Genomic DNA, 23,716 nt, shown 5'->3' with positions numbered 1-23,716 from the left:
CTTTTCTCCTCAGACAAGCCCTCCAGAGCTACCTCAGAAGGCCAATTGCCAAAACCCAAACAATTCTCTCCCCTCCACTCCTCAAGATTCTCTTTGTATCAGGGACCCTGCTTCCCACTGGACGCTATTCATGACACTCAAGCAGGAGCTGGGTCTTGTGGCAGCAAGCATGACTTGTCCCCTTAGCGAAGCAGGACCCACCCTGGTTGCATATGAACGGGAGACTTGATGTCTGAGCACTGTTAGCTATTCCCCTCAGGGGATGGAGGAGCAGAAAGTTGCAAGTGCCCTCCCGCTCCCTGCCTTCTCCAAGAGAGATTCCTTCCTGCCTGCCATCCTGGAGAAGCCGCTGCCACTCTGAGAAGACAATACTCAGCTAGATAGACCAATGGTCTGACTCGGTATATGGCAGCTTCATGTGTTGCTATGTTCCTATCCTTGCCAAGAATGCTGGACGAGGGGACCTTGATCTGATACAGATCGGTACTTCTGAGCCTTCTGATCATTTAAGGGAGATCTGTCATTCTTTCACAATGAAGACATTGTAAATGAGGAGCCGGCGTGGTGAGCGTGGTGTAGTGCTTAGAGTGCAGGACTAGGACCGGGGAGACCCGAGTTCAAATCCCCATTCAGCCAGGATACTCTAAATGAAGAGCCAGCGTGCTGTAGTGGTTAGAGTGTTGCACTAGGACCAGGGAGACCCGGGTTCATATCCCCATTCAGCCAGGATACTTGCTGGGTGACTCTGGGCCAGTCGCTTCTCTCTCAGCCTAAGTTAATTCACAGGGTTGTTGCGAGCAGAAACCTAAGTATGTAGTACACCGCTCTGGGCTCCTTGGAGGAAGAGCTGCCTATACATGTCATAAAGAACAAAAGAAAGGAAGAATGTACACTTGACTTTCAGTGGACTGCAGAGTTTCTGCTTTTGGTTTTGCTTTTTAAAACAGGCGACCACGCAAGAGTAATTAGCCCCACTCAACTATAGATGAATGCATGGAATATTAGATGAGAGATATTGAGGTTGTACACGACCACCTTTGCCGGGGCTGGAGGAGGCCAGGGGGACGGCGAGATGGCTCTTGCAGTTCCCCCCCGGCCAGGAACGTTTCTCCTGCCCCACTGGCGGCCCGGTGCTCCCAGAGGTGTGCCCCACTCAGAGCACTCTGAGTCACACCTTCAAGACTCTACAGGGATTGGGGCCGGGGAAGCTGTCGGAGCGCATTTGGCCCTAGTAATTTTCCAGGGCCCTCCGTTCATCGTCTCAGGCCCTGCTCTGCTCGCTCATGGCCCCGCTACTAACAGAGATCCTCTTTGTGGGGACTAGGGACAGGGTCTTTTCGCTTGTTGCCCCTCAGCATTGGAAGGCCCTGGCTGAAGAGCTTCCCACGCTCCCTCCCTCCCTCAGTGTTTTTAACAAACCACTTTTTAAGGAGGCTTTTTAAGGCCCAGTCTTGGGTTATGTCTGGTAGCTTCTTTAGTTTTGAGTTGTTGTCATTTCCGTTTTTTAGCTTTTCAAAGGACGTCAACTTGATAGTGATTGTGCTTTTGAACCTGACGATTGATTTGTTTCCTCCGTTTGGTTAATGTTCTTGTTATTTCTCGTCCCTGATATGTGCCGTATTGCTGTGAGCTGGCCCGAGCAGTAGTGTACAGGAGAGGCGGGGTCTAAATTTTTGAAAGAAGGAATAATCCCGAAAAGGTTGAATGGGGATTCGAACTCGGGTACCCCCGGTCTCTATCCTCGCCACTCTAACCCCTACGCTATCCCAGCGCTCAGGATTCCAAGGCTCAGAACAGTCCTAAGAACATCGCAAGAGCCCTGCTGGCTCAGGCCCAAGGAAGCCCATCTAGTCCAGCATCCTCTTTCACACAGTGGCTTCCCACATGCCAATGGAAGCCCACAGGCTGCAGTTGTGGGCACGGCCTCTCTCCTGCTCTTACTCCCCTGCAAAAAACTGGGACTCAGAGGCATCCTGCCTTTCAGCCTGGAGGTGGCCTATAGCCCGCCCTCCCACCAGCAGCCCTTGAGAGACCTCTCCTCCATCAAGTGATGCATGCCCCTCTTGAAGAGATGCTTCAATAGTAGGGCCACGGGGGCTGTGGGGCATCTTGGGGCCCTCTTGGTGCCTCCAAAATCTGCTGCGTTATGCTACCACCCCATCTGGCTTCACGTCAAGGGCTCCTCCCAGACACAGCTGCCGCATCGACAAAGGCTTTTCTCCTCAGACAAGCCCTCCAGAGCTACCTCAGAAGGCCAACTGCCAAAACCCAAAAAATTCTCTCTCCTCCACTCTTCAAGATTCTCTTTGTATCAGGGACCCTGCTTCCCACTGGACGCTATTCATGACACTCAAGCAGGAGCTGGGTCTTGTGGCAGTAAGCATGACTTGTCCCCTTAGCGAAGCAGGGCCCACCCTGCTTGCATATGAACGGGAGACTTGATGTGTGAGCACTGTTAACTATTCCCCTCAGGGGTTGGAGGAGCAGAAGGTTGCAAGTGCCCTCCCGCTCCCTGCCTTCTCCAAGAGAGATTCCTGCCTGCAATCCTGGAGAAGACGCTGCCACTCTGTGAAGACAATACTCAGCTCCATAGACCAATGGTCTGACTTGGTATATGGCAGCTTCATGTGTTGCTATGTTCCTATCCTTGCCAAGAATGCTGGACCAGGGGACCTTGATCTGATACAGATCGGTACTTCTGAGCCTTCTGATCATTTAAGGGAGATCTGTCATTCTTTCACAATTAAGACGTCGTAAATGAGGAGCCAGCGTGGTGAGCGTGGGGTAGTGCTTAGAGTGCAGGACTAGGACCGGGGAGACCCGAGTGCAAATCCCCATTCAGCCATGATACTTTAAATGAAGAGCCAGCGTGCTATAGTGGTTAGAGTGCTGCACTAGGACCGGGGAGACCCGGGTTCATATCCCCGTTCAGCCAGGATACTTGCTGGGTGACTCTGGGCCAGCCGCTTCTCTCTCAGCCTAAGCTACTTCACAGGGATGTTGCGAGGAGAAACCTAAGTATGTAGTACACCGCTCTGGGCTCCTTGGAGGAAGAGCGGCCTATACATGTCATAAAGAACAAAAGAAAGGAAGAATGTACACTTGACTTTCAGTGGACTGCAGAGTTTCTGCTTTTGGTTTTGCTTTTTAAAACAGGCGACCACGCAAGAGTGATTAGCCCCACTCAACTATAGATGAATGCATGGAATATTAGATGAGAGATATTGAGGTTGTACACGACCACCTTTGCCATGGCTGGAGGAGGCCAGGGGGACGGCGAGATGGCTCTTGCAGTTCCCCCCCGCCCAGGAACGTTTCTCCTGCCCCACTGGCGGCCGGGTGCTCACAGAGGTGTGCCCCACTCAGAGCACTCTGAGTCACACCTTCAAGACTCTACAGGGATTGGGGCCGGGGAAGCTGTCGGATCCCATGTGCCCCTATTAATTTTCCAGGGCCCTCCGTTCATCATCTCAGGCCCTGCTCTGCTCGCTCATGGCCCCGCTACTAACAGAGATCCTCTTTGTGGCGACTAGGGACAGGGCCTTTTCGCTTGTTGCCCCTCAGCATTGGAAGGCCCTGGCTGAAGAGCTTCCCACGCTCCCTCCCTCCCTCAGTGTTTTTAACAAACCACTTTTTACGGAGGCTTTTTAAGGCCCCCTCTTGGGTTATGTCCGGTAGCTTCTTTAGTTTTGAGTTGTTGTCATTTCCGTTTTTTAGCTTTTCAAAGGACGTAGAGTTTGAACTTGATAGTGATTGTGGTTTTGAACCTGACGATTGATTTGTTTCCTCCGTTTGGTTAATGTTCTTGTTATTTCTCGTCCCTGATATGTGCCGTATTGCTGTGAGCTGGCCCGAGCAGTAGTGTACAGGAGAGGCAGGGTCTAAATTTTTGAAAGAAGGAATAATCCCGAAAAGGTTGAATGGTGATTCGAACTCGGGTACCCCCGGTCTCTATCCTCGCCACTCTAACCCCTACGCTATCCCAGCGCTCAGGATTCCAAGGCTCAGAACAGTCCTAAGAACATCGCAACAGCCCTGCTTGCTCAGGCCCAAGGAAGCCCATATAGTCCAGCATCCTCTTTCACACAGTGGCCTCCCACATGCCAATGGAAGCCCACAGGCTGCAGTTGAGGGCACGGCCTCTCTCCTGCTCTTACTCCCCTGCCAAAAACTGAGACTCAGAGGCATCCTGCCCTTCAGCCTGGAGGTGGCCTATAGCCCGCCCTCCCACTAGCAGCCCTTGAGAATCCTCTCCTCCATCAAGTGATGCATGCCCCTCTTGAAGAGATGCTTCAATAGTAGGGCCACAGGGGGTGGGGGGCATCTTGGGGCCCTCTTGGTGCCTCCAAGATCTGCTGCCTTATGCTACCGCCCCATCTGGCATCACGTCAAGGGCTCCTCCCAGACACAGCTGCCGCATCGACAAAGGCTTTTCTCCTCAGACAAGCCCTCCAGAGCTACCTCAGAAGGCCAACTGCCCAAACCCAAACAATTCTCTCCCCTCCGCTCCTCAAGATTCTCTTTGTATCAGGGACCCTGCTTCCCACTGGACGCTATTCATGACACTCAAGCAGTAGCTGGGTCTTGTGGCAGCAAGCACGACTTGCCCCCTTAGCGAAGCAGGGCCCACCCTGCTTGCATATGAACGGGAGACGTGATGTGTGAGCACTGTTAGATATTCCGCTCAGGGGATGGAGGAGCAGAAGGTTGCAAGTGCCCTCCCACTCCCTGCCTTCTCCAAGAGAGATTCCTGCCTGCAATCCTGGAGAAGCCGCTGCCACTCTGAGAAGACAATACTCAGCTAGCTAGACCAATGGTCTGACTTGGTATATGGCAGCTTCATGTGTTGCTATGTTCCTATCCTTGCCAAGAATGCTGGACCAGGGGACCTTGATCTGATACAGATCGGTACTTCTGAGCCTTCTGATCATTTAAGGGAGATCTGTCATTATTTCACAATTAAGACGTTGTAAATGAGGAGCCAGCGTGGTGAGCGTGGGGTAGTGCTTAGAGTGCAGAACTAGGACCGGGGAGACCCAAGTTTATATTTATTTATTTATTTTTGCATTTTTATACCACCTTTCGTTAAAATATAGCCCCAAGGCGGTTTACAAAAGTTAAAAACATACAATAAAAACACAATAAAAACAACATGCTAAGAGTATAAAAACATATAAAAACAGGCATAGAACAATACAAGAAATAAAAACACCCAGAAGCAGCAGTAAAAACGATTATGTAAAAGCCTGGGTAAAAAGCCAAATCTTTACAAGCTTTCTAAAAGCCATGATGGAGTCCGAGGAGCGAATGACCACTGGGAGAGCATTCCAGAGTCTGGGGGCAGCAACAGAGAAGGCCCTGTCCCGAGTGCACGACAGCCGGGCCTCTCTCATTGTCGGCACCCGGAGCAGGGCCCCCTCAGATGTCCTCGTCAAGCGGGCAGCAACCCTTGGGAGCAGGCGGTCCCTCAAATACCCTGGGCCCAAACCGTTTAGGGCTTTAAAGGTCAAAACCAGCACCTTGAATTGGACCCGGAAACTAACCGGTAGCCAGTGCAGCTCTTTCAAAATGGGGGTGATATGTTCCCAACGGGCAGCTCTGGATAACACCCTCGCTGCCGCGTTTTGCACTAGCTGCAGTTTCCGGATATTCTTCAAGGGCAGCCCCACGTAGAGCGCGTTACAGTAATCCAGCCGTGACGTGACTAAGGCGTGGGTAACTGTGGCCAGATCTGCCTTCTCGAGAAAGGGACGCAGCTGGCGCACCAGCCGAAGCCGTGCAAAGGCACCCCTGGCCACCGCCTCCACCTGAGCTTCCAAGAGCAGAGCCGGGTCCAGTAGTACCCCCAAGCTGCGTACTTGTTCCTTCAAGGGGAGTGCAACCCCATCCAGAACTGGTTAAATCTCCACATCCCGATTGGCTCTCCTACTGACCAACAGCACCTCCGTCTTATCCGGATTCAATTTCAGTTTGTTAGCCCACATCCAACCCATCACGGCCTCCAGTCCCCGGTTCAGGACATCCACCGCCTCCCTAGGATCAGATGACAAGGAGAGATAGAGCTGAGTGTCATCCGCATATTGCTGACAACTCAGTCCAAATCCCCGGATGACCTCTCCCAGCGGCTTCATGTAGATGTTAAACAGCATGGGGGACAAGACCGAACCCTGCGGGACCCCACAGGCCAACGGCCACGGGGCCGAGCAGTAGTCCCCCAGCACCGCCTTCTGGACCCTCCCCTCAAGAAAGGACCGGAACCACTGCAACGCAGTGCCTCCGATTCCCATACTCGAGAGGCGGCCCAGAAGGATACCATGGTCGATGGTATCGAACGCCGCCGAGAGGTCCAGCAAAACCAACAGGGACGCACTCCCCCTGTCTAGTTCCCGGCGTAGGTCATCCACTAGAGCGACCAAGGCAGTCTCAGTCCCATACCCGGGGCGGAAGCCAGATTGAAAAGGGTCCAGATAATCCGTATCATCCAAGACCCTCTGCAGCTGGGACGCCACCACACGCTCCATCACCTTGCCCAAAAAGGGCAGGTTAGACACAGGTCTATAGTTGTCCAGGCTGGAGGGATCAAGGGAGGGCTTTTTAAATAGAGGTCTTACCACCGCCTCCTTAAGGCACGATGGCATCCTGCCCTCCCTTAATGAAGCATTAACCATCACCTCCAGCCATCTACCTGTCCCCTCCCTGGCAGCTTTTATTAGCCATGAAGGGCAAGGGTCAAGAGCGCACGAAGTCGCCCGCACACTGCCCAGGATCTTGTCCACATCCTCAGGCCGCACCAACCGAAAAGAATCCAACACAATGGGACCAGATGGTGCCAAAGGCATGTCTGCCGGAACTGCCAAAACTCTGGAGTCCAGGTCAGCACGGATGCAAGCGACTTTATCTGAAAAGTGACAGGCAAACCGATCACAAAGAGCTGTAGATGGCTCCTCCCCCATTGTCCGGGGGGATGTGTGGAGCAATGTTTTCACCACACGAAACAGCTCTGTTTGCCTGCACTGAGCAGACGCAATGGAGGCGGAGAAAAAACGTTACTTCGCCGCCCCCACCGCCACGGTGTAGTCCCTAAAATGGGTTCTAGCCCGTGTTCGATCGGATTCGTGACGACTCTTCCTCCAGCGTCGCTCCAGCCGTCGTCCGAGTTGCTTCATCGCCCTAAGCTCCGAGGAAAACCAAGGAGCGGAACGGACTCCACTAAGCCGGAGAGGGCGCTTGGGGGCAACCGTGTCAACAGCCCGGGCCATCTCTCCATTCCAGAGATCAACCAAGGCGTCGACAGGGTCACCAGCTCTGGACACTGGAAACTCCCCGAGGGCCGTCTGGAATCCAAGCGGATCCATAAGCCTCCGGGGGCGGACCATCTTAATCGGCCCACCACCCCTGCAGAGGGCAGACGGAGCAGTCAAACTAAACCCCACCAGGTGATGATCTGTCCATGACAAGGGAGTGGTCTCAAATTCCCCCACCTCCAGATCATTTATTTCCCGGTCGGCAAAAACCAGATCCAGAGTGTGTCCCGCCACGTGGGTAGGGCCCGATACCAATTGAGACAGGCCCATGGTTGCCATGGAGGCCATGAAATCCTGAGCCGCACCCACTAGGGGGGCCTCAGCGTGGACATTGAAATCCCCCAAAACAATAAGCCTGGAGGAACCCAAGGCCACCTCCGAGACCACCCCCGCCAGCTCAGGTAGGGAGACTGAAGTGCAGCGGGGTGGTCGGTACACCAACAGAATCCCCAGCCTATCTCGGAGGCCCACCCTCAAGGACAAACACTCAAAATTCTGAGATTGCCTGACCGGGCACCTGGAAACGGGGAGGGTCTCTCGAAAGATGACTGCAACGCCTCCTCCCCGACCCTCGAGGCGGGGCTGCTGCACGATCTGGAAACCTGGAGGACAAAGCTGAGAGAGACCGACCCCGCCCAGCGCATCCAACCAGGTCTCCGTCACACATACCAGGTCAGCACGCTCATCCACAATCAGATCGTGGATGAGAGATGTTTTTGCGTTAACTGACCTGGCATTCAGCAGCAGCACCCTAATCCTCGAAGGAGTGTTCCCAGAGCTCCCTAGGGTCAGAGGGTTGGGAGAAGGGCCGGAAAAAGGAACAGGCCTCAATTGCCTGGACCGTTTTCCCCTGTAACGGCCTGCCCAACTCCCACCGCCATACCTCCCTCTGCCCGCTACCTGTGATATTGCCGCCCCCGCTCCAGACCCACTTTTTTGCTCCCCCAGGCACATCTCCCCAGACTAACCCACCACGGCTTCTTGGCTTAATTAAAAACAAAACAAAACCAGGCTTGCGTAGTCTCCTGCTGATTTCTTAATTGTGAGAAGATGGCTCTTCAGGGCGGAAGGAGAGAGATCTTCTAGTCCTCAGGCAGCTCGCCCCACGGCAGAGGGCCACAAGGACGAGAGCCCTTGTGCGCTCGCCCTTCGGCTCGCGCCAAGAGGCTCGCGCCCTTGGGCTAGCCTGCCCTATATAGCAGCAGCAGCAGCCAAAGCCCCAGCAGCAGCCCAAGGAGATGTTACACACACCTGAGGAAAGGTGGGGCAGGGGCAAAGACAGCAGTCAGTCAGTGCCCCACCCAAGCTGTTCTCCTTCTGTCTTCTTCAAATCCCCATTCAGCCAGGATACTCTAAATGAAGAGCCAGCGTGCTGTAGTGGTTAGAGTGCTGCACTAGGACCGGGGAGACCCGGGTTCATATCCCCATTCAGCCAGGATACTTGCTGGGTGACTCTGGGCCAGTCGCTTCTCTCTCAGCCTAAGCTAATTCACAGGGTTGTTGTGAGCAGAAACCTAAGTATGTAGTACACAGCTCTGAGCTCCTTGGAGGAAGAGCGGCCTATACATGTCATAAAGAACAAAAGAAAGGAAGAATGTACACTTGACTTTCAGTGGACTGCAGAGTTTCTGCTTTTGGTTTTGCTTTTTAAAAGAGGCGACCACGCAAGAATGATTAGCCCCACTCAACTATAGATGAATGCATGGAATATTAGATGAGAGATATGGAGGTTGTACACGACCTCCTTTGCCGGGGCTGGAGGAGGCCAGGGGGACGGCGAGATGGCTCTTGCAGTTCCCCCCCGCCCAGGAACGTTTCTCCTGCCCCAATGGCGGCCCGGTGCTCCCAGAGGTGTGCCCCACTCAGAGCACTCTGAGTCACACCTTCAAGACTCTACAGGGATTGGGGCCGGGGAAGCTGTCGGAGCGCATGTGCCCCTATTAATTTGCCAGGGCCCTCCGTTCATCGTCTCAGGCCCTGCTCTGCTCGCTCATGGCCCCGCTACTAACAGAGATCCTCTTTGTGGCGACTATGGACAGGGCCTTTTCGCTTGTTGCCCCTCGGCATTGGAAGGCCCTGGCTGAAGAGCTTCCCATGCTCCCTCCCTCCCTCAGTGTTTTTAACAAACCACTTTCTAAGGAGGCTTTTTAAGGCCCCCTCTTGGGTTATTTCCGGTAGCTTCTTTAGTTTTGAGTTGTTGTCATTTCCGTTTTTTAGCTTTTCAAAGGACGTAGAGTTTGAACTTGATAGTGATTGTGGTTTTGTACCTGACGATTGATTTGTTTCCTCCGTTTGGTTAATGTTCTTGTTTTTTCTCGTCCCTGATATGTGCCGTATTGCTGTGAGCTGGCCCGAGCAGCAGTGTACTGGAGGGGCGGGGTCTAAATTTTTGAAAGAAGGAATAATCCCGAAAAGGTTGAATGGGGATTCGAACTCGGGTACCCCCGGTCTCTATCCTCGCCACTCTAACCCCTACGCTATCCCAGCGCTCAGGATTCCAAGGCTCAGAACAGTCCTAAGAACATCGCAACAGCCCTGCTGGCTCAGGCCCAAGGAAGCCCATCTAGTCCAGCATCCTCTTTCACACAGTGGCCTCCCACATGCCAATGGAAGCCCACAGGCTGCAGTTGAGGGCACGGCCTCTCTCCTGCTCTTACTCCCCTGCCAAACACTGGGACTCAGAGGCATCCTGCCCATCAGCCTGGAGGTGGCCTATAGCCCGCCCTCCCACTAGCAGCCCTTGAGAGACCTCTCCTCCATCAAGTGATGCATGCCCCTCTTGAAGAGATGCTTCAATAGTAGGGCCACGGGGGGTGGGGGGCATCTTGGGGCCCTCTTGGGGCCTCCAAAATCTGCTGCCTTATGCTACCGCCCCATCTGGCTTCATGTCAAGGGCTCCTCCCAGACACAGCTGCCGCATCGACAAAGGCTTTTCTCCTCAGACAAGCCCTCCAGAGCGACCTCAGAAGGCCAACTGCCAAAACCCAAACAATTCTCTCCCCTCCACTCCTCAAGATTCTCTTTGTATCAGGGAGCCTGCTTCCCACTGGACGCTATTCATGACACTCAAGCAGGAGCTGGGTCTTGTGGCAGCAAGCATGACTTGTCCCCTGAGCGAAGCAGGGCCCACCCTGGTTGCATATGAACGGGAGACTTGATGTCTGAGCACTGTTAGCTATTCCCCTCAGGGGATGGAGGAGGAGCAGAAGGTTGCAAGTGCCCTCCCACTCCCTGCCTTCTCCAAGAGAGATTCCTGCCTGCCATCCTGGAGAAGCCGCTGCCACTCTGTGAAGACAATACTCAGCTCGATAGACCAATGGTCTGACTTGGTATATGGCAGCTTCATGTGTTGCTATGTTCCTATCCTTGCCAAGAATGCTGGACGAGGGGACCTTGATCTGATACAGATCGGTACTTCTGAGCCTTCTGATCATTTAAGGGAGATCTGTCATTCTTTCACAAGTAAGACGTTGTAAATGAGGAGCCAGCGTGGTGAGCGTGGTGTAGTTCTTAGAGTGCAGGACTAGGACCGGGGAGACCCGAGTTCAAATCCCCATTCAGCCAGGATACTCTAAATGAAGAGCCAGCATGCTATAGAGGTTAGAGTGCTGCACTAGGACTGGGGAGACCCGGGTTCATATCCCCATTCAGCCAGGTCAAGAGCAGAAGCGGCATGGAGAAGCCCGGGCCAGTGAGTGCTTGTCATTAACTTCCTCTCTTCTAGCCCTTAAGGAGAATTTTTTTCTCTCCACTCTTTTTATTCAGGCTTTTGTCCGTTGAGATGCTGCCTGCTCTCCTCTTAAACTGCAACTGTGTTTGCTCTCTCTATAGGTTGTTTTCATTGAAATTTCACTTTTTTTTTTAATCTTGTTGTTAACACCCTGGGGTCTTAGGATGCAGGGCAGTATAAAAATACAAATAAATCCACTCTTTGAAAGGAGGCCATCAAGGGTCTGAGGAAACATGCCTTTCAGATCTTTGAAACAGGTTTGCTCCTTGTCAACTACCTTGGCCAAGGCAAAAAGGCAACAACTCGGCCTACTAACTCCACCCTGTTCTCCCTGCATATGAAATCACCGCGGATTCCTCCCTTCCATACTCACAGCATCCCACTCGCATGGAACAATAGTTCGCCCTTTTGTTTTTTAAATGAAAGCTGACATTTTTTCAGGGTGGCTTTTTTGTTGTGTGAATCTTGCCAATTTCTGTGGAACACAGGAAGCTGCCTTACACAGTATTATATATACTGTATATTAATGTTGCTCAGTATTTTCTACACCAGGGATTCTCAAACTTGGGTCCTCAGGTGTTATTGGACTTCAACTCCCATAATCCCCAGCCTCAGTGGCCTTTGGTTGGGGATTATGGGAGTTGAAGTCCAATAACACCTGAGGACCCAAGTTTGAGAATCTCTGGCTACACAGACTGGCAGTGGCTTCTCCAAGCTTTCAGGCAAGAGTCTCTCTCAGCCGGACCCGGGAGATGCTTCCGGGGAGGGGACTTTCAATCTTCCACATGCAAGCATGTAGTTTCTCTCTGCTTGTGAAATGGCAGGATACATGCAGCTTGGATTACGCAGATGAGGAGCAGGGGACCCGAAGGCGGTTTCCACTTCCTTACCACAACTCTGCTGCACTCCGGCATCCATTTTGCCACCTCATCGAGTGTCCGGCTGTGGTCAGAGTATCTGGCTGTGGCATTGAATATTGCCTGCCAGTGCTCCTGGCACTTGCTGCAAATGGAAAGACAGGAAAAGCAGTCAAACCCCACAGACCAGGCATGCTCAGCTTCTACACTGGGGGGAGCACTTTCTTCTCCAGACAGTCATCCAGGCTCATGCACTGACCCTCTACCAGGTCAAAACACTCCATAGCTTTGCGGTGCAAGATTCACAGTTGTGGAGCACATGCTATCAAGCAGCGCACTACACACACGTGTATCTATCATATCCCTGCTAGTTCACAACAAAAAACAGAGTTGTAAAAGCTACAGTGTAGTAGAAATATCTGTATTTCTTACCAATAGGAAAGAAAAAATATGTTCTTTACGTGACACTGGGGCCAAATGCTTAACCATACCTTGATCACTACTATTCACATATTCTACTCTTCAACAAAAGTTCTCAAAGCGGTTTGAAAAGTTTGGAAGGGCTGCCAGGGCCAAGGCAAGACTCTCCAAGCGGCCCAGCCCAGCCTGTGAGCCCCATATCGCCACCCCAGCCCTAGACTGCCCCCAGTTTCCATGTACTGTAGGCCAGGCCAGCAGGGAGGACAAAGGGGCACAACTGATGCATCTGCTGGGAAGCACACCCTGGGTTGCATCAGCAGCAGGGAGAAAGGTGCTCTTTGGGGAAGCCCCACAGATCCCCAAGGGGGTCACCCAAATTAGTACAAGCTCCAGCATGCTCCATACCTGAAAGGGTGTTTGAGGAGGTATAGCACCACCTCCTCAAGATGATCTACTGCCAAGACGGGGAAGGCTAGCAAGGCTATGTCTTGTCCATGTGGAACTCTGTCCTTCAACCGGATGAACAATTGGTCCAGAAGTTCCTCCAACTGTCAGGTAAGAAGAGGGTTATTCATAAGGCACTAGGAAGCAAGGCTGGCTCAAGGGCTTTCACCGTCCTAGGCAGGGTGGATGCAAAGGCATCACAAACTTCTCTACTTCGCTACCAAGAGTTTTCTGGAGCATCCTCTTGTTTGTGTGAGCAGCTAGTAATGAGGGAAGAGCACAAGCACTCGGATTCCTGTGCTGCTTCCTCAGTAGGGACTGGCATGAACCAAATGTACACCTTGCAACCTGTGTAATGTTACAGAGCATTGTGGGATACATGATCCGTTCACATGAACTGTGAATGCCAGACACAGTGCAAGAACTTGGACATGCAGGGCAGCTGCATTACCGCTGAGGTTGAACCAAACTGACCTAAGTCACCTAGAGATCTACATGACGGAAGATGGGTTTGGCGGGGGACTGGTTTCTGGATCCCCTTTGTTTCTTAGCAGGTCTTATCTGGTAAATAGTGTCAATTATGGCATTTTAAAACCATGCCTGCCACTCAGGGGGAACAGACCTGACCAAATTAAATTGTGGGACAAAGGGAGATGGTTGATTCTCAGTCCCTGCAGCGCCCTCTGCTGCTTGTAAATTAGAACTGGTAGACTGGAAGGATTCTGGCCTGTTCTCTCCATTTCCCGCCAAATTAGCTGAGGTACACTGAACCATTTTATAAGGGTCCCCTGCCACCATCTTAGGTGTAGTTGCACCTTTAAAAACACCCAGCGCCTTGATCACAGCCGAGGAGGGCAGTGGATTAGCTACTGGGCGCCTCTTACCTAGGAAAAGCCACTGCCCAGGGGACTCACAATTCTCCACAGTTTGTTCATAACGTTGGTGCTGGGCCCACGAGGAGCGAGTGAGGCACAGTCTCAGTGGGCGGCCTGATTCCCGGACCTCCTGAATTGCCGATGCTTGTGAAGGGGGTGGAGATAAAGCCAGTACGAGCGGCCCGCAGGTGGCCATATCTGGGGCTGAGGAACTCTCCACATCCAGGGTCAGGCACACAAACGGCCCGGAGGCGGCCGTGGCCGACTGGGAACAACGCAGCGAAGTCAGGCGCACGGACAGCCCGGAGGCGGCCGTGGCCAACAACTGTGCTTTCACTGAATGTGGCCCCCCTGGAAAGTCAGTGTGGGGGCCTCTCCCCTTCGGAAGGCGAACACTGTAGTCTGTTAATTGCCCTGATCACCACATGCAGCGAGGGAGGGGAGTAAGGGAAAACAGAGGGACCAGCAGAAGAAAGACAAAAGTAGGGTGTTTGTTTGTTTGTTTGTTTGTTTTAAAGTTATAACATATTCAAGGTAAGATGACAAGGGAATCAGAAAGGAGCAGTCATTAAGGAAACAATTAGAATTAGCAAAGACATGAGAGAAGGAAAAAGTCGCTGCCTGGAGCTTTCGAGGACAGAAAAGAACTGGGTGGGGTTATCCCCCTCGACTTCAAGTAGGCGTAGCTTTCTATTTCTGTCCAATGAACTGTCCTGCCTTGGAGCTTACGGGAAGGATAACCCAGAGGTGTCCTCGGTCCCAGCAACAGAGAAGGAATAGGGATGGGACCTCACTCATTCCATCCTAGGTTGGACAGCACCACTTCCTAGCAACCTACCTCCCATTGGGAGTCTCAGTCCTGCCATTGTCTTTCTATTGCTTGACCCTCTCTGGGTGGAGGAAGGAGAGCGGTCTGCTTTGGATTCACAAACTATTGCCCTCCTAGGTGGACCCAGCATGAAAAGCCTGGCAGCGATCTGACACAGAGCCTGGTGCGATCAGGCCAGAGATGGAGTCACAGCAGAACCTGGAATCCATTTACTGTCTTTTCAGGCCCACATGTTTGTCACCAAACAGAATGCGGTTCTGTTTGGAGCAGGCCTTATGGCTTTAGCTGCCAAGAGGACAGTAGAAGTTCTGCTCTGGTGCTCTCCAAAGCAGCCTGGTACTCAGGAATGAGCAAGCGTGCAAGATCACCTGCTCTGGATCAAACAGCCATTAAGGACCCAGCTATGGGGGCAAATTTGAGCACTGCTAGCTGTAGCTGTTCCTTCCAATAATCAATCCCTGGCTACTTCTGGAACTATCTAGAGAACTCCATTTGGAAACTGCTGTGGCAAGTGAGCCAAAGGAACCTTTATCCCTGCCGGGGCCATCCATCTGGCTGTCTCTGAACTTCCTGGGGCTCTGATCCCACCGGGTAATGTTCTGCTTGGGTAATGAAGTTCAGTGATTTTGGCAGGCAGCAGATCTTGTTCCTTTCTGACTTGCGTTCTCCACGACGCAGGATGGGCAGGAGCTTGCACAGGTCTTCTGCCGCCATCTGCCTGATCTCTCCGTTGTCCTCTAAAGCACAGAGGCAAGTCACTGCCACCAGACGTCCAGTCAGCTCATCAAGCAGCTGTCCAGTTGTCTGAGGAAAGACACAGATTAATGGCTGTCAGGAGAAAAGGACCATCAGCTCCAAGAACAGGGACATTTTGCACCTCACACGCCACTTCTGACCAGCCTGCAAAACCCATCCGTGTTGCTCATTATCGGGTAATCACCTAGTGGGGAAGAGGTGGCTACAGGCTCATTTGCCCTTTGGCCGTGGACACACATCACCATTAAAAGAACCATTTGAATCTCTGGTGCCAGCAGTGAATAGCAGTGACAGTCAAGAGAAATCCACTGTCCAGTCTAACCTGTTCGTCTTTTTTAATTTGTGGATTGTGACTTATAACGGAGTCACAGCCCCATTGCCCATCTGTTGCAGGAGCAGCAGCATCACTAGTTCTTCTTTAAGTTCTTTTTAAAGAAGAGAAGAAGTACACAAAGAAAGAGACAGACAGGAATTAAAAGTGGGTCCCACGTGGATGTTTTGGGATAAAAGAGGGTCAGTTTGTTGCAAGGTGGTGGTCTTATTTGGGGGGGAGTTGTGTGATATCACCTGATTTAGAAGAAGACTGACTTCAGCCTCCTGTATGTATCCATGGAGCCTGATTCTATGCATGCGTATTCAGACGTCAATCTTGCTGAGCTCAATGGGTCTTCCACCTAGGCTAGATCCTGGGAATAGGATTGCAGCCCTAGACAGGACTGGGGAAAAATTGTTTTTTTAAAAAATAGGGAGAGTGAGATTTTGCAGCTGCTCACACAGTGGTGTGAAGAATTCCCCCACATTCTTTAGAGAGAGGAAGTTGTATGAAGCATGAGGAGATTCAAGGAGTTTTATTTCATGAACAACAGAGCTTTGGCGATCTGGCTTTGTGTTCTGAGGCAAAGGCGGGATTTGGGACATGGCACTCTGTCTCTAAGCTGTGATGTACGTACAAGGATAACACAGGGGGATCGCTGGAGAGCTGCTATCAGGTCTAAGAATATGCCTTGCAAAGACCCCAGTTCAAATCTCATCTCAACCATGGAGTCGCTTGGCTGTTTTGGCAAGCTTCTCTCAGCCTCAGCCCCACTAGCTGCCACCTAGTTATCATAATAGTGGCCGACCTTTGCAGGGTTGTTGCAGAGTCTCCTGAGATCACTTCTGTGAAGTGCACTAAATACTCTAGACATGCTATGTAGGTGCTAAGCATTCTGGTGGCTTATTGCATGCCGGGTGCCTTGCATGATGGGCCTGGGAGGGGAAGCCTTGAGAGGGGCTGGGAGTGCTGTGTTGCCTAAAGGGCTCCACCAAGGAACTCACATCAGACTTGACTGGTGTGAGGATCCTGAAGAACTTCTGGAGAGCCTTCAGTCTGATCTCCAGGTCTTCACTCTTCAGGCCGAGGAGGACAGAAGCAAGTTCAACGACCAGCTTTTCCTCGCTTCAGCCTTCTGGGAGGATACCGATTGAGAAACTGACGGACTGCTCCAGGTCTCTAAAAAGGAGGAGAGAGAGCAACAGGAGTGGAAAAGAAGCTGTGGTTAACTAACAGCTTCTGGATCACTCCGTAGAAAAGTTATCTGTGCTGCCCACTTTGTTTTTGCGGGATATGCGGGGAAACATATCCCTTGTCATTGAGTAAGGACTCCACAGGGCCGAGCAGCTAAGATCCACAGCAGCTGACATTTGGGGGTGAGAGTGGTGGACTAGCAACTACCCTTATGAGACTGGAGCACAGAATGAGACATCTCTATGCAGTCATCAGGATCCTGTCAGTAGGTTTTTCCAAGGATCAGCAGTTGGTCGCAGATATAGCTCATCAGAAGCAAAACTAGGCAGTAGAGGAAGAAGCGTCCAGCTTCCAGTGCAGATGCTCAGCAAAGGCCAAGCCAAACCAGATGGGCTTTACTTGGAGCCCCTTGACAGCCTTAGGCAATAGGACTGGTTTAAGCCGACTGCAGCTAGACGGGGGCCACAGCATTTTGCAGGGCCTCGTGCTGGGCTGTAGTCTGTGCAGAAAAACATGGGAGAGAGAGAGACTCAGAAGCCATACATAGTGGCTAGGATGCCAGGGACATCTCTATGGGACATACCATAGCTGGCCAACTAGTGTGGGAGCGCTCTGGCCTTTTGACATGGAAGAACCTGCTGCAAGTCCCTCCCACCAAAGGAGGACCAGGCTGAGGCATACTCATCGATTTTATAGTGCCTCGTAAGGGTGGGTGGAGAGGCCCAAGTAGCCGTTCTGCATATCTTGTCAACAGATGCATTTGTGGAGAAAGGTGCCGAAGTTGCTGCCGCCCTTGCTGAGTGTGCGGGGATGCGAGCGGGAGACCTGAGATGCTGAGACTCATAGGCTATAGCAATAAAGACCTTTATCCACCTTGTGATCGTTGCAGACGAAACAGCCGTTCCCATAGACCATGGATGGAAGGAAGTGAACATAGCATCCGACACTCTAAAGGAAGCTGACCTCTTGATCTACACCTTACAGCAGCGCCGGACATCTAGTCTGTGTCACTGTCTTTCTTTAGGATGAGATGGAGTGACTTCCAGGAAGATAAAGAAGGACTTGTTGACCTACGAGGCCCTCAGTTCAGAAAACCGCTTGGTGGCTGTGACCACCACGTGGAAAACCAACTGGAATGATAAAACTCTACTCGGGACACTTTGAGTTGGTTCAAACAGAGGAGACTGAAGAGTACGGAGGACAGTAAGTAATTCCCACATGGGAAACCTATGTGCAGGTGGCATAGACAGCAGAGGGGTGACTCTCAGGAAATGTGGTAGATGAGTGTGCGACTGGGTGATCTACGTATACCCACCGGATATTAGGGTGACCAAGGACGCCGCTTGTCTGTTAAGAGTCTTGTGTCATAATCCCTTCTCTAGACCCTCCTGCAGGAACAGGAGGGGGTGTTGTAAGGTTGCAGTGTCCCAGGGAATGGAGTGATGGGCCATGCAACGCAAAAGGGTTCCCCAGGAGTACTCAGTGGGATGCTATACCCGTGCTGGCTTAACAGCTGCTGCCTAGTCTCCAAATGGCGAGTTGTAACCAGGCCGGGATTGAATGGTGAACTGGGCCTTGAGAGAGAAGTCTGTGGTCCGAGGGCAACTCCCAGGGAGGTTCCGCTGTCAGATGAAACAGTTCCGGAAGCCACAGTCTCCTGGGCCAAAACAGGGTGATGAGCAGAACAATTGGCCTGCCAACCGACGTACACTGTGCCATACTCAGGTCAGGAGAGGAGTTGGGGAAAACACATATAAAAGACCCTTCGGCCATGGGTTCGACATCGTATCCGCGGTGGTTGCCCCTTGGCTGGGTAATCTGGACATGAAAGAGGGTAGCTTCGCGTTGTTGGAAACTGCAAATAGGTCCATCACTGGAACCCCCATGCGTTCCGAGATCTGGTGACGGACCCTTGGATGTATGGACCATTCTCTTGGACAGATGTCTGAGTGGCTGCACCAGTCGTCGAGTCGGTGTCGACTCCTGGCAACCATAGAGCCCAGTGGTTGTCTTTGGTAGAATACAGGAGGGGTTTACCATTGCCATCTTCCATGCAGTATGAGATGATGCCTTTCAGCATCTTTCTATATCGCTGCTGCCCGATAGTCTGGGATACATACCTGCGAGGATTCGAACCGTCAACCTTCTGCTTGTCACGCATTTCCCTGCTGCGCCACTTAAGGTAGTACTTCCTGTAGTTTGTAGGCCTTACTAACGTACAAACTAGAAGCATAAAAGCAGCAAAGAGAGTATGAATGTGTTCCCCAATAGTGGGACATTCGAGGTCAAATAAAGGTCCAGCAGAGGATCCTATGTCCCATGAGAGAGAGCATGTGACCTCCGGTTAGTTGCCCGTGTTGAGAATGATATGTAAGCAAGCACATCCCTGAAGTAAGTATCCTCGCCGGGGAGGGCATACCAAGTGATAAGAGGGACACCCCAGTCGTGTAAATTAAAAAGACATTTAGTCTTACCCAGGCCTCAGTTGGAAAGAGGAGACCTGTTCCATTCTGGACTTTGGAATCTATCTGAGGCCGGAGAGTCTCCTGGGGACTTCAATTTGTGTTCTGCTAGACTGGCGACATAGATATTAATGTCCCTGAAAGGTCCTGTGAATGAAAAAATTAATGATGTCCTTTAGGGGTTGTTGATCTGCAGGCACAAGGGACTGCATCTCTAGCCCCTGTGATTTGGATGACCACTATGTGAAGATGAGCTGGGCCAGATGGGCCGTGGGCCCAGACCAGCCTGGCTGCTCCGATGCTATTACAGAAACAACGGTCATATACCTTGTTGTGTACTGCCCAGAGCCCTTGGAAAAGGGCAGTGCAGAAGTGCAATAAACAAGGACTAAACTAATCATTAATCAATAATCCTGTGGTTTCCCATTCAAGTGTGACCAGGATTGGCCCTGCTCCGCAAATGGAAGCACTCCTCGCTTGCCCCGATAGAACCAGTTCTACCAGTCATAGGGGCCTGCATTGCAACAAATCTGTTAGTGTGTCCCAGACAAGGTGTGGCATACACACATTTCATAGTAGCTGCGGTGATATGGACCTGGTTATAAGACTGCGACCCAGCCTCTAAGCAGAAGGGAGGGATGCCCATAAAGCTGGTCTGAGGAGCATTTTTTTCCGCTTCCCCCCCTTCTCCCTCCATTCGCCCTTCGCTCCCTAGAGGTTCCTATGGAAGGAAAGGGGTAGTTGCCAAATATGACTCCTAGGGGGCCTTGCATGATTGCATCCTCACAAAATTGGCTCTTAGGCAATGCTGCATGGAGGGGCCCTGCAGCCCTGCCCTCCCAGGCTGGCTAGGCCGTGCTGCCTGAGGGGACGATTTTGGAATCACAGTGAAGAGCCCCCTCTCTATCACTGTGCTCCTCCAGGTCAGATTCGTGCTCAGCGGCAGGAATAGACCCAAGGTCCTTCTTTCTGGAAGGCAGGGGCCTGGGATTAGATGGTAAAGGATCCCCAGAGTCCTGGTCAGAAGGATCCGAAGAATGCAAGGTTCTAGATTCAATCATCAGCTTTTTTTTAAAAAAAACCCTTATGTCTTTTAAGCAGTTTCTGTTTAGATTTTTTTACTTCCTCATGCAGTCTGACCTGGTGATTAGCATCAATAATGATATTCCAGAACCATGCCTGCCTGCAACTTTGGAGGGACTGCCTTAGGAGACTAGAGGAAACTAAAGTAGAGACTGGTTTTGCAGCAGCTCCCTCAGCACCAACATTCTTTTTCTTTCTTTTCCAAATTCAATTTTTATTAATTTTAACAATAGTAATATTATCATTCATTGCAAATACACACAAAAAGGTGGACTTCCCGCACACATCTCTTCGTGAATCATCAACTATAAAGTTTACCCTTGCTATAATAATAATTCAAAACATAAATTCAAACCCTTACAAACATAGCTAATCTACCCAACCTGCAGTTTTTTTACTAAATTTCAAACCCTGCTGTAAAGTCCATAGTAGGAAAGTAATTCTTTAGATACAACAAAAATGGTTTCCAATCTTCTTTAAAACATTCCAAATTTTGGTCTCTTATTAGTGCTGTAAGTTTTGCCATCTCCGCATATTCCAAAATTTTTATCAGCCAGTCTTCTTTTGAAAGCAGTTCATTACTCTTCCATTTCTGTGCATATATAATTCTGGCTGCCATAGAAGCATACATAAAAAATGTTAAATTAGTTGTAGAGATTACACCTTGTGTTATTCCCAGTAGGAAGGATTCTGGCTTCTTAAGAAATGTCATTTTAAATATTTTCTTTAATTCATTATATATCATATCCCAATAGGCTTTAGCCTTCCCACAGGTCCACCACATATGAAAAAAGGTGCCTTCAGAATGTCCACACTTCCAACATATGTTTGAAACATTTTTATATATTAATGCCAATTTTTTTGGTGTCAGATACCATCTATACACCATTTTATAATAGTTTTCTTTTATAGCATAACATGCAGTGAATTTTAAATCATTTTTCCATAACTTTTCCCAGGCTGCCATTTCTATATTACGCCCCACATCTTGAGCCCACTTTATCATAGTCATTTTAACCACTTCCTCTCTTGTTTCCTCCAGAAGCAACAGTTTATACATTTTAGAAACTAATTTTTCATCATTTTGACATAATTCCTTCTCAAAATTTGAAGTCTGATCATCAAATCCAACTTTAAAATCTTTCTTATATATCTCATTTAACTGATGATACTAAAACCAATCTCTAACCAAATCTTGTATTTCAGTTAAACTTTTTAACTTACAATCCTTTTCCTGAAAATGTAACAAATCCCTATAGGTACCCCAACACATTTGCATATTTACTTCTTATGTGATAAGGCCTCAATCGGAGATATCCATAACGGAGTTTTAGATTCAAACCAATTTTTGTATTTTAACCACACCCTCATTAAACTCCTTCTCACATAGTGGTTCAAAAAGTCTTTATGTATTTTACTTTTTTCATACCACAGATACACATTCCATCCAAACCTTCTGTCAAATCCTTCCAAATCAAGAATTCTAGGGTTCCTTAATGTTATCCATTCTTTTAACCATGTCAAACAAACAGCATCAAAATATAACCTTAAGTGTGGCAAGGTAAGACCACCTCTTTCCTTTGCATCTGTTAAATTCTTAAAATTAATTCTTGCTCTTTCCCCCTGCCAAACAAACTTAGTTATGTCCTTCTGCCATTGCTTAAAACAAGTTAAAGTGTTAATTATGGGAATAGTCTGAAAAAGAAACAACATTTTAGGCAAGACATTCATTTTCACCACTGAAATTCTTCCCATTAAAGACAAATTCATTTTAGACCATCTTTGTAGATCTATTTTCACTGAATTCCATATTTTAACATAGTTGTTTATGAACAACAATGAGTTGTTGTTTGATAACCAGACCCCCAGATATTTAACTTTCTTCTCCACTTTCAAATCACTTATTTCAGAGAATCTATCCTTGGTTTTCTGATCCATATTTTTAGTTAAGACCTTGGTCTTAGTCTTATTTATATAGCACCAACATTCTTGATCCCCCCAAGGCCTCTTTTTGCCCCTGAGAAGACCCCTTTACCTTCCTTGGGAAAACCTGGGTCTCACTCATCACTGTGCTGCTGGATTCCCGCCAAGACTGAGCCGTTCTTTTTGGGGCTGCGCCATCTTGTTTTATGAGGTGATGCCTTATTCACCTCTCTATATCACTGCTGCCGGAGATAGGAGTTTCCCATTTTCTGGGAAAACACACCAGCAGGGATTAAAAACCAACAGCCTCCTGCTCTCTAGGCAGGTTGATTCCCCACTGTGCCATTAGGTGGCCTCAGAAGCGGCGACTGCCATCTTAGCTGGGCCTGGGGTTTCTTTCCCTCCCAAGGCCCTGGTTTTCCTTGAAGATGGTGGATCAGGTAAGGGAGTTTTGAATTTGCCAACATCGCAGATAAAGTGCTCCCTGCCTGTGATGGCGAACACCAGTGGGACTCCGTTGACGGCTTGACAATGTGATGGGCTGCCGTGCGCCGAGCCTCGCAGCCCTAAGTTGGGAGACTGGACAGGGACATGGTAGCGTACTGCGCGGGCAGCTCTATGGCAGACATCACAGATGCTGTAGAAGCAGATGGCGTGGGCGGCTTTATATCAGTTGTTGCCAGCGCTGTTTCCGATGCTGTCCCGGGCAGCGGGGTGGGGGGGCTGTGAGAGACCTTATGTGGCCTGGGAAGAGTGTCACTGAACTGCTCCCTGCTCTGCAGATTAATATGTTCTAAACTGCCTCCGTAGTCCATGCACTGGGGCAGGGGGAGGGAGACGGAGGAGTGGGTTGGATAAAGATAGGGTAAAAAAAATGGATCCAAAGGAGGGAGCCATTGACTTTGGGGGGGGGGGGAGGAGGAGGAGGCCTGCACTTTAGTTCCCACTCTCACTCATGCTGGATTGGCGCCCTTCCTAGAAGAGCATGCAATTTTTTAAGTCGAAGGGGTGGCCATTTTGGAGGACTCACTGTGCTGCCTCGAAGACCTATCCGCCTGATTTCTTCTGACCTTGGTGGAGGATTTGCTGTGATAGCCTCGAAAATCGCCTCTCACCTTCCGAAGGTTCCAGGGAGGCTGCAGATGAGGCACTGGCAGAACGGTGGGCCGCTGAAGACCGCGTCTCACAGCCCGAGGGCGGGAGACGCACGGTGGACTCGGCAGCATATGGCAAGGGAGGCTGAAAAGCGGCCGTCGCTGGAAGGGAAGACACTTCGGGTAGCTGATCAGCGGCCGATAGCGCTGCTGGTGGCGCCGCAGGAGGGAAAATGGGCAGACCTTCAATGGCCATTGTTGCTGCTATCAGGTTGTGGGAGGTGGGCCCCGAATAAAGGCCGAGATTGACCTGGCCCTGCATTGCTTTGCCACAGTCCTCTCGTCTTGTCATTTCAATGAATGTCTGGAATAAACTGATGAGGTAATAAAAAATTCTTAACTTTACAACAATATTGTAAAGAATTATTAATT

At 50.4% G+C, this 23,716-nt stretch overlaps 1 protein-coding gene across 4 annotated transcripts in view; it reads right to left on the bottom strand.

Moving 5' to 3' along the window:
- Positions 1–14,556, bottom strand: part of LOC128324290 (uncharacterized) — a 259,679-nt gene extending 245,123 nt beyond the window's left edge. For 2 of the 4 annotated variants that reach the window (XM_053248660.1, XM_053248665.1), the window contains exons 1-3: positions 13,670–14,556; positions 12,717–12,859; positions 11,925–12,036 (exon numbers count right to left, since the gene is read on the bottom strand). The gene's annotated coding sequence lies outside the window, so the exon portion shown is untranslated. Of the gene's footprint in view, positions 1–11,924; positions 12,037–12,716; positions 13,252–13,639 lie in introns of those variants that run through there. The other 2 variants (XM_053248662.1, XM_053248663.1) reach the window with 2 other exon arrangements.
- Between the last annotated feature and the right edge of the window lie 9,160 nt (positions 14,557–23,716).

Source organism: Hemicordylus capensis, chromosome 4, assembly GCF_027244095.1.
Source record: "Hemicordylus capensis ecotype Gifberg chromosome 4, rHemCap1.1.pri, whole genome shotgun sequence".
Lineage (NCBI taxonomy): Eukaryota > Metazoa > Chordata > Lepidosauria > Squamata > Cordylidae > Hemicordylus > Hemicordylus capensis.
This window is presented reverse-complemented; position numbering and strand designations above follow the sequence as displayed.